Raw genomic sequence first — 10,692 nt, 5'->3', positions numbered from 1 at the left:
TGGATGTTTCTTAAGTACACACATAATGATGAGAAACTAAACTAATTAAGATTTAGACTCAAGTTCAATTAGGTTACAAGATTGAAACTTATACTCAGAAAGACTTGAGAGCTTGCTTGATTTGAAAGAGATCCCTTTCATATAAGGTGGGTACATCTTGGTTTTGTTAGCTCATTTGGGATAATTCTAGCTTGCCATGTGGCAGCTTGCTCTTACATCACTCCCTACCTTGTGCTCCATGGCACCATATTTCTTAACATCCCCACCCTTGGTGCTATTTTCTTAGGCCACTGTAAGGTGGTTGGATGTAAAGTGTTACATCTTGTCAGCACCCCCTCTTAGTGTTGACACAGCTACTTAAGATGGTAAGGTGTGATTGGAAATAACATAATGAAATAAGATGGGTGCGTACTCATATGATGACCCCTTTTACAACATGTAAGCTAAAATGTAGGCTTGAGTAGTGAGGTTTGCTGATGTAGCTCTTAGAAGAGTCTATCATTGAAAATATCCTCTTTGATTGATGAAGACTTCATGAAGTTGGCTTATTGGTTCTGGAATATGAATTCCTCTTCTTTGTGTCGTCCCAGCTTCTTACAATGGTCACACTTTGGCTTGTGATTAAGTCTGCATTCTCTTTTGATAATGTCCCATCGTTCCATAGTAGTGAAAGCATTACTTTGCTGTTTTGTTGAATAATTCATGCTGCATAGTTGTGATTCCTTGCTTTCGCTCTTTTTCTTCTTTAACAAGAGAGGAGACACATTCTTCAAAGATTGGTTCTGGTAAAATTTTTAGTGTAGTAACCAATGCATTGTACTCCTTTGGCATACTTTTTTAAGAGAATGGATAATGCATATTTGTTGAGAAATGTGGTGCCAAAGAGTACAAGGAAGAGGTAGGGAGTGAGTTGAGTAAGCCAAGAAAGTGCAAAGCCTAGCATGAAGCCACATGAGCAAAGGGATTTATCCCACATAGATGTATAAGCCCAAAGGTGTACCTCCTCATATAAAAGGGAGACATTTTAAGTAATGAATTCTATCACTTGAACAAATCTCAAGCCTCTTTATGAGTATAAGTCTTAATCTTGTAACATAATTATGCTTGAGTCTATTACACATACTCATCATCATGAGTTCACTTAGGTATCATCTACCTTAGATTAGTCATGTTAATTATGTTGTCATTAGAGTAAGATTCGATAGAATTAGATAGATGTCTTTTTCTTTAGGAGAGTTCGATCCATCCATACTTTCAACATGGTATAAGATCTTAGGTCTACCTCTCCTGCTTTAGGTTTAGTTTATTTGAGGAAGAGATTAGAGATTTCATTAGCAAGTAATTAGTAGTCTTATTAATATTAGGGTTTCCTTGGGTGTTTTCCTTTTGATAGGGTTGCTCTTTCCTTCTCATCATAGTGGGGAGCATTTTAGAGAGAGAGAGACAGAGACAGAGAGAGAAACATATCTTCCAAAATTGACTCCATTTATGGGCACAATAACTCAAAAAATTGCTTCCTTGACATCACTCATCAGTAGCTCTGCTACCACAATGACAAGTGGTGTAGCAATAGCAAGCGCAAGCTAACATGAGCTTCACACAGAGGAAGCTGCTAGTGTGGTAAAGAACGTGAGCAAGAGAAATCTACATTCATATAAAAATCACTCCAACAGCTCAGCAGACTGTAGAGTAGAGGAGAGGAGAGAGAGCGCTGCACATCATTAACAAATAAAAGGAGAGCATCGACCATCGCCCACAACAAAGAAGAAGCAATCGGCAAAAACAGTCTACAAAAAGATAAGTGCATAGCAACTAGGCAGTTGGCCGATGAGCATAGCTTTTAAAAAAGAAAAAAAGAAAAAAAGAAAAAAAGGAGAAGATTATCTTCTAGTCCTATTCACATGGTCATTAAAAGGTCGTCCAAAGAAGAGCTAGTTTGCATGCTCTTCGCATGACCAACATCTCCATTTACAAACATGCTTCTGCAAAACAAACTTCAAGTATAGTGGCATCGGTTTTTTATTGACATCAAGGTCGTTACCAACAAAAGCATCCTCGATAAATTTTTTCACAAAAAAAAATTGCAACCAGTGTATGTGCCACCAATATAAGTAGGAAAAATTCTCTCGAGTGTGAAAAAGATTGTAAAAGCGACCAAATGAGCATGCTAATGATTGTGAAAATGAAGAGTAAATTTCTTGTAAAAACACTGCAACCAAATGAGTATGCAAGCATAGGTGTGCATAAGCAAAGACCAAAGAGTCAACAAGAAGAAGAAGACGTCATCGACAAGACGAAAAAAAGTGGAGTCAAGATCATAGCAACCAAGAGGCTATGACATCGACATCAACATGAAGCAAGCTCCAAAAATATCCTCTAAAATATTGTATATCCTACCCTCTAACATCGATAATGTAGCCAAGGTAGAAGAAGAAACATCCAAAATTTATAACCCTACTCTTAGAAGAGACCTCTAGACCTCAAAGATAGGTCAAGTCTCTATTAAGGGGGGGACCTCACTCTTAGACATGACCTCAAGTCTCTATTAAGGGGGGGGGGGACCTCACTCTTAGACATGACCTCTAGGCCTTAAAGATAAGTCACCATCAAGGAGAGGGGTAAAAATATCTTATAAAACCTCGCATCCGACCACCTTGAGTAGCCTAAAGATTTGGCACCAAGGGGGGGTGTTAAGAAATGTGGTGCCAAAGAGTACAAGGAAGAGGTAGGGAGTGAGTTAAGTAAGCCAAGAATGCCCAAATCCTTTCATGAAGCCACATGAGCAAGGGTTTGGCCAATGGTAAAGAGGATGGGGAGAATGGACATCAACAATTTTGGACCATAAGAGGGATAAGAAGATAAGGTTAGATTAAGTTGAGATTAGTGACCTTAATGAGGTAGTTACTACTAATGAAATTAAAGAAATACCGTAATGAGATAGTTACTACATGAAATGGAATAAAGATGATGTAAGATTAAAATGGAGAAGCTCGTGATGATGAGGGGAGGGGAGGCCGTAATGAGGTAGTTACTACTAATGAAATTAAAGAAATACCGTAATGAGATAGTTACTACATGAAATGGAATAAAGATGATGTAAGATTAAAATGGAGAAGCTCGTGATGATGAGGGGAGGGGAGGCTCTGACACCATATTAAGAAACACAGCACATCAAGCTATGGCTATGCAAGCTTGTGGCTTAAAGAGAGGATGCAAAACCCTAAATTAAGGTGGATGCTTCCTAAGTACACACATAATGATGAGAAACTAAAATAATTAAGCTTTAAACGCAACTTCAATTAGGTTATAAGATTCAAACTCAACTTCAATTAGGTTACAAGATTGAAACTTGTACTCATAGAAAGACTTGAGAGCTTGCTTAATTTGATTGCTTGAAAGTGACCCCTTTTATATGAGGTGGGTATATCTTGGCTTTGTTAGCTCATGTGGGATGATTCCAGCTTGCTAATGTGGCAACTTGCTCTTACACTCACTCCCTACCTTCCTTGTGCTCCATGGCACCATATTTCTCAATAATTTCTAACCTCTAAGTGAGTTCGGGCCAAGTGAGCATGAATATCACATGACATACATAGTAGGCCTCACGACCTTCTTATCCTCAAAAGCCCAAGTCTTGAGATAAGCTCCCTTTTACAAGGAAATTTTCAACTTTAGAGAGACATGTCTGGTTGGATAATTGGGAACCTACAAGCCCACATACTTGAACCTCAAGAGGGGGAGGATGAGCCGTGAGAGCTCTTCTTCCATAGCCAAAACAAAAGGATAGTCAAAAGTGCCAATGAACAAGATGGGAAACTACTTCAAAAGCGATGAAATAAATGTTGTGCTACCTATCGTGGTGTTGATCTCCATAATCTTCAAGGGTGGTGTTGGTGTTGGTGTTGGTGTTGGTGTTAGTGTAATCTTGGATGGTGGTGTTGGTGTTAGCATAATCACAGCATTTATGGACACATGGATGGCACAAGGGTGCACATAATCACAAGATGGGAAACTACTTCAAAAGCGATGAAATAAATGTTGTGCTACCTATCGTGGTGTCGATCTCTATAATCTTCGAGGGTGGTGTTGGTGTTGGTGTTGGTGCTGGTGTTGGTGTTAGTGTAATCTTGGATGGTGGTGTTGGTGTTAGCATAATCACAGCATTTATGGAGACATGGATGGCACAAGGGTGCACAAATCTTGTGACATGGAGCTCCATGAAAGCTATAAAAGGATACACTTGGATTAACTCTAATGAGGATTTGCTCCTTATTGTTGTCATTATCTTGATATTAGCTTAATCTTATTTCGTGTATTATCTTAATCAATATGGTTAATCATGTTTCTCATATGTTTTAATCCACCATGAGCTCAGTCATGCATGATTTTTTAACATGGTATCAGAGCTATGCCTCTTCATTCATCCCATCTCAAGCTAGTAGTTGAAATAGGCATCATTAACCTTGTATTAATCAACCACTAATCCCTCTTTTCTATCTCACTCATTGAGTGAAGAGCATCATCAAATCAGCTCATTTGAAGTTCATTAGAGCTATGTGGAGCTAAGGAAACATCAAGGCACGGCTTATCATCACCAAAGGGACCTCCAACATCAAGCCACAAAGCCCTAGAATTAAACAGCCAGCAAGCGGTGGTGAAAATTCTAATATAAAAAGGTGAAAATTTAAGCTCACAGTCATCATTGGTATAAATTGAGCTTGCCCCATTAGGTAATTAAGCTCATGTGGAGTATGCCTAGAGTTTTTTTATGTCATTTAGTGAGCTATCTAAGCTACAAGCTCGACTTCAACCTTGCTCTTTGCACTTCAAAAATTACCTTTGATTAAGCACCTTAATTAATGCATTACTTTTTTTTCCGAGAAAAGATCCTTTCATTAGTTATATAAAAACGTCCATAGGGCTACAAAAGATCTCTCCTGCTCATAAGAGAATCAGAGCAGAGAATACAGCAAGGTAGCCCGGGAGACTCTCCCTAGGAGCTACAAAATATAAGCATCAGTACTAAGGACTGAGGGGCTAAATCATACAATAGGGGGGGGAATAGCCAAACAAGTGCCCTTAATGCCAACGGGGGGATCTCGTGTGTAAGGTGTAGAAAGGGCCACTGCGCCAGGTGGTGTGAAAGGCCTAGCGCCGCAAGATCGCCTCATCCGAGTCGCCCCGGATGCGGTCATACTGTCCTCGCAGGGTGTAGATCAACTTCTGCCAGATCCCCCGAACCGTCTCTACTGGTGGCTCCAGTCTCCCCTCAAAGGCCATGAAACACCGGGCCCTCCAGGTGAACCAGATGGTCAGGTTGCTGAGGAGCTCCCATCGTAAATCCCTCTCCTGTGTCCAGCTGGCGGACGAGAAATTTGGTGCCGAAACCAGGCGAGGCTGGCCCCTAATGAATCTGATGGCTTGACTGTCCTGCTCCATCTCATAGCCCATAGCAGGCCCTGTTGAAGTCGACCAAGCAGCGGCACCCCACGTAAACATACCCTCGGGAGAGAGGGGGGCCAGAATATGCAGCATCCACAGCCAAATCTGCTGCGCCGCCTGAGGGCAATCCCAAAGGCAATGTCTCTGTGTCTCCATAGGGTGGCCGCATCGGACGCAGGCCGTCGGAAGACCGCTGTAAACAAGCCAGGTGCCAACTGCTGAGCCCCTGTGGGCGACCAGCCCCACTGGAAAGTCGAGATCCCACGGGCCTGTCGACTAGCCCAGAGCCGAGCCCAAAAATCCTCCAGGAACTCCTGTGAGAGTCCCTGTAGCCGCCAATGCCCCGCTGCAGCTGGAGAGACCATCCTCCTCGCCGTCAAAATATGCCTCCCTAGCCGAATAGTATACTGGAGGGACCATCCTCCTCGCCGTCAAAATATGCCTCCCCAGCCGAATAGTATACTGGAAAAAGGTGATCTCTGTGGCCTCAAGTGATGCATAAGGATCATGCCACTCGTACTCCCCTGGGTCCCACTGTAACCGGGCCAAGGGGCGCGCTGCATATGCCCATATACGCCAATCCGGGAGCACATCATCAGGGTCGGGGTCAATATGCCACTTCCGAGAAGCGGCGGCCACTACCCGTATCCTTTGAAAGGTGCACTCTGCAACCAAAGGCGACCACCTCCACTCTCTGAAGTCTGCCCTCATCCTGTATCTCATAGTAGAGGCATTTGCCATCCTCAGTGCAAGCTCTGACAGCAATCAGGATCTCCAACTGAGTAAAGGCTCCCATCCACTGTGGGACCACTGGCTCGAAAGGCGTGAACCACTCCTCTATGAATATCATCCCTCATAATCATCCCCCCTCTGAAGTGACTCAGCCTCTCCACCTGGATGGGCCTGCCGCTAAAGGTCCCCAGGCTAGACGAGGCCGAGAACCTAGCATATGACCCTGCTCTATGCGAACCGCTGGGCTCTAGATGAGCGGCTGTCTAGCCCGCTCCTCAACACAAGAAGGAGGTCGCTGAGAGAGCCCCAGTCTCAGCAGCTCCCAAGCTCTCAGGATACTCAAAACAAATCTGTCCTCCCATCCCCTACTGAGGCCTGTCCTCCTCATCTCTTTGAAGATCCAGTGAATCTCTGGTGCCCAAGTGCCCCCTGCTGGGGGAGCCCGAGCCTGCAGCAGCCGCTGCAAGAGAAGCTCTTTCCAAGGCTTAGCGCCTGGAAGCAGCCCCCGAACAATAAGCTTCCCCAATAAGGCTCTACTCTGATCGACTAGATCTATAATGCCTAAGCCTCCCTGAGCCAGCAGAAGTGTAATAACTGCCCATGCAACCTTTGCCCGGACTGACTGACCGTCCCGCCCAGACCACAAAAAGTTCCTAATCAGCCTCTGTACCTGGCTGATGCAAGAGCTCGAGAAGATCCAGCAAGACGTAATGTACCACATGGTCGCTACTAGCAGCACCTGATTTGCCACCACCACCCTCCCAGCCAAGGATAGTCGAGCTGAACTCCAATACAAAAGCTTCTTCCGAATGCTTAGAAGAAGCGGGGCAATCTGCTGCTCAGGTGACAAATCCAGTCCAATCTGGCATCCCAAATACCGCACTGCAGTGCTAGGAGGAATCCATCTAAAACTGGGGTCCGGGCTCCATGCCAGAGTGGGAGCACTGCTAATCCAAAAGGCCACTATCTTGCGCCAATTGATCAATGATCCCAAAGCTGCACTAAAAACCTGGAGCGACTGCTCTGCCCGAAGAAGATTGGCCTCTTGGCCATGCAAAAATAAGCCCGTGTCGTCTACAAACTCAGCATCAAGCAGGTCCTCCCCCGGACTGGGAGCTGGAGTCCTCTCAAACCAACCTCCTCTACCATCAAATACATGCTCATAGCCTCCGCAAAAAGAAGAGAAAAAGAAAAGGGGCGAGGGGACACCCCTGTCGGACTGATCTGGTCAGCTCAAAACTCGACCCCCATCCTCTTGCAATCAACACCTGGCTACGAGCTGTGGAGTACAGAGCCGCCACCCCTCTGATCCATCCTGGCTCAAAGCCCACGCAAAGCATAGTGCCCTCTAAGGACCCCCAATCAACTCTATCGTATGCCTTCTCAAAATCGAGAAGCATCACGACCAAGTCCTCGCCAAGAAATCTAGCTCGGGCCGTCGCCTCCCAGAAAGTAAAGATGTTGTCAAGGATACTATGCTCCTTGACAAATCTTGTCTGGGTAGCATCAATCAACTCCCCCAAAAAGGGCTGGATCCTCAAACTCAAGGCCTTTGCCAAGACCTTGTAGACAGTGTTGAGAATCGTAATAGGCCTCCAATGCCGAATATCATCTGATACTCCCTCCCCCTTGGGGATAAGAAAGATCAAGCCCTCCGAAAAGCTCTGTGGCATCACCCCAGTGTCCAAAACATACTGAAAGCCCCTGCGGAGGCCTGGCCCCAAAAGGTCCCAATAGCGCATAAAAAAGGCTGACGTCAGTCCGTCCTCACCTGGGCAACTATGTTGCGGCAGGACCCTCAAGGCCTCGGCAAGCTCAATCTCTGAAAGAGGCGCACCAAGAACTGTACGCATACGATCTGTGACCCTCCTCTGCACATGGGCCCACACGGTCTGTCTGCAAGCATCTCTGTCCTCAGCGGCTAGCTCCGCTGAAAGCAGGTCTCTATAAAATGCAGTGGCAATGGCTCTGATCTCCCCGGGCTCAGTAGCTACCAAACCATCCGGTCTACCAAGCTGACGGACTCCTGCCCGAGCATGGCGGGGTCCAGTGATCTCAAAAAACTCCCCAATCACTCTATCACCAAGCTGCGTCCACTGAGAGGCCTGACGACGATAGTAAAACTCATGTCTCTACTCCTCTGCCTCTCTAACCTCCTGGCGTGCCTGGCACAGCTGTGACGCCAACCACTCACATGCAGGCTGCTGCTCCTGGACGCGCTGTAGCAAGGCAAGGATGCGTCTCAGTCGATGCTCCCGCTCGCGAATCTCTCCCAGCCGTGTCAAAGCTGCAGGGTGCAGAAACAAGCTAAGCTCGATGAGTCCCTGGGCACACTGGCGTGCTGCATCCTGGTCAGCGCACTGACTATCATGCCAGATCCTCTCAATGTCCTCAGCGAGACTGGGATCTGTAAGTACCCTCTCTGGGATCCTCAACTGCAAGCTGGGCTCCCGTGTCCTCTCCTCCAATGTCAGGATAACTGGCGCATGATCTGAAAATGAGGTGCCAGCGAGAATGCCGACGGAGCCCCCTCGCTCCCCTAACCAGTTGCCCACATAAAAGCGATCAATCCGTGATAGATTAGTCCCTCCCTGTCGGCGATCCGACCGAGACAAACTAAGACTATCCTGAGAGCGGGAGAAGGCCCCATGCTGCCATGCATCAATGATCCTCAGTGACATGCAAAACCGGTCCCAAGCTGCAAGCTCTGTGCCGTGCACTGTAACATGACTGCCTCCCACCCTATCGGCCGGGTCCTCAAGCATGTTGAAGTCTCCCCCGACACACCAATGTGCGGCCTCTGGCAATGCATCCGTAACTTGGGTCCAGAACTCTGCTCTGGCACTAACATGATTAGGCGAATAGACGTTGAGCACGCCCAATAGCTCATCATGCATCCTCAGAATGACATACTGTGCTCTACTAGGCACAATGATCCCTCGAACCACAATGGCCTGCCGCCATACATCTGCAATGACCATGCATACTCCTCCCTGTCCACCCAAAGGACCAAACCCTGTAGACTAAAAAGTATCCCATCTACCAAGCATCACCAAACCATATCTTCCGATCCTGCTCTCACCCAAGTGGTGCTCCTGCATCATCAAAATATCAATGCTGTCACCAACCAGGCATCTCTGAAGCTCCTGCCTCAAGCAACCTCAATAGCGTATAAAATGTGCTCCGTCCAGGCCCTATACATTCCATGAGATGATCCTCATGGATGAGCTGGTGAGGTGGATGCTGTCTCAACCGTGCGGCGGGCCTTCGCAAGCGCCTTGGATGGAGAGTAGTCCCCATCTGAGCGGCTGCAAATCTACCCACTCGGTGTACTGCAAGAATCACGGATCAGGCGCCAGTGGCTGTGGCCCATGGCGAATGCCTCCTGCTCTAACAGAGCAACCTCGTGTATACATACATATCCAGGGTCGCGTGCTAAGTCTGCCACTATACGCACAACCAAATGACGAATCCCTGAGGCATCCACACTCCCGAGATCCAAGAAAAAATGAGCCAACTCCCAGAGCCGGCCTATCACATCTGTCACCTCCAGATCGCGCACATGATGAGAAAACTCAACCTCCTGAGTCTTCAAAGTGCTAGAGCGAGCTCTAGAGTCCACTCCCAATCGCAAGGGCCACATAGAGGGAACGAGAAGGCCACCGCTGAATCTAGTGCCTCCTCCCCGCCCGCGGGCCGGAGGTATCACTACATGAACTCGGATGGGTGCTGGCTCATGGGGGGCCTCTACTCCAAAAAGCCGAGTGAAGGCGTAATCGAAAGCCTCCGATCGCTGTCTAACACCGAGGCGACTCAGCCGACTGCGGATAGATGATATCCGTGAAGCCCGAATCGGCATGGTAGGTCTCCTCTGTGGTGCTCGAGCGAGGTCAGTGCTCAGCGCCCTCCGGATTGCGGGCGAATGCCAGGGGACTGCCAGGGTCTCCCAGGAAGGCGAGGCGGGTGGGGGGGAGGAGGGGGGCGAGGGGGGTGGAGAGGGAGCCATTGCCGAAATAATTGTCTCTCCCAAATCCATTCCCCTCACAATGAGAGAACCCTAAGGTTTTAAGTGCATTTAATTTCATAGCATTGTGAATAATCATGAGGTTATTTCCCGTCTCAAGGCTTCTCCTTTACATTTTCCCATGCTTAAAACCATTAATTTTTCCTAATTGATTCAATTTATTAGACCATCATTAGAGTGCCTTTAATGTTACCTTTGACTGTGAGTTAAGGATGGAAAGAGAAAGATGTACAAAGGGTGTGTGTGTGTTCTTCATGGTATGCTTGAAAATCCAAATATGACCTTATGTCACAACAATAGTGTGTCTATGTGTGTACATGCATATGCACATGCATGTGTGTGTCTGTGTGTGTGTTCTTCATGGTATGCTTGAATCTAGAGGTGAACTTGTGTCATCATAATAAAGCTTATGTGTGTGCATGAATGCATGTGTGTGTGTGTTCTCATGGTATGCTTGAGGCAGAGGTGACCTTGTGTCGTGATACATTGTGTGT

The sequence above is a fragment of the Cibotium barometz genome, chromosome 50, assembly GCF_041138505.1.
Source record: "Cibotium barometz isolate CiBa-2024 chromosome 50, ASM4113850v1, whole genome shotgun sequence".
Taxonomy (NCBI): Eukaryota; Viridiplantae; Streptophyta; class Polypodiopsida; order Cyatheales; family Cibotiaceae; genus Cibotium; species Cibotium barometz.
Note: the sequence above shows the minus strand (reverse complement) of the source record.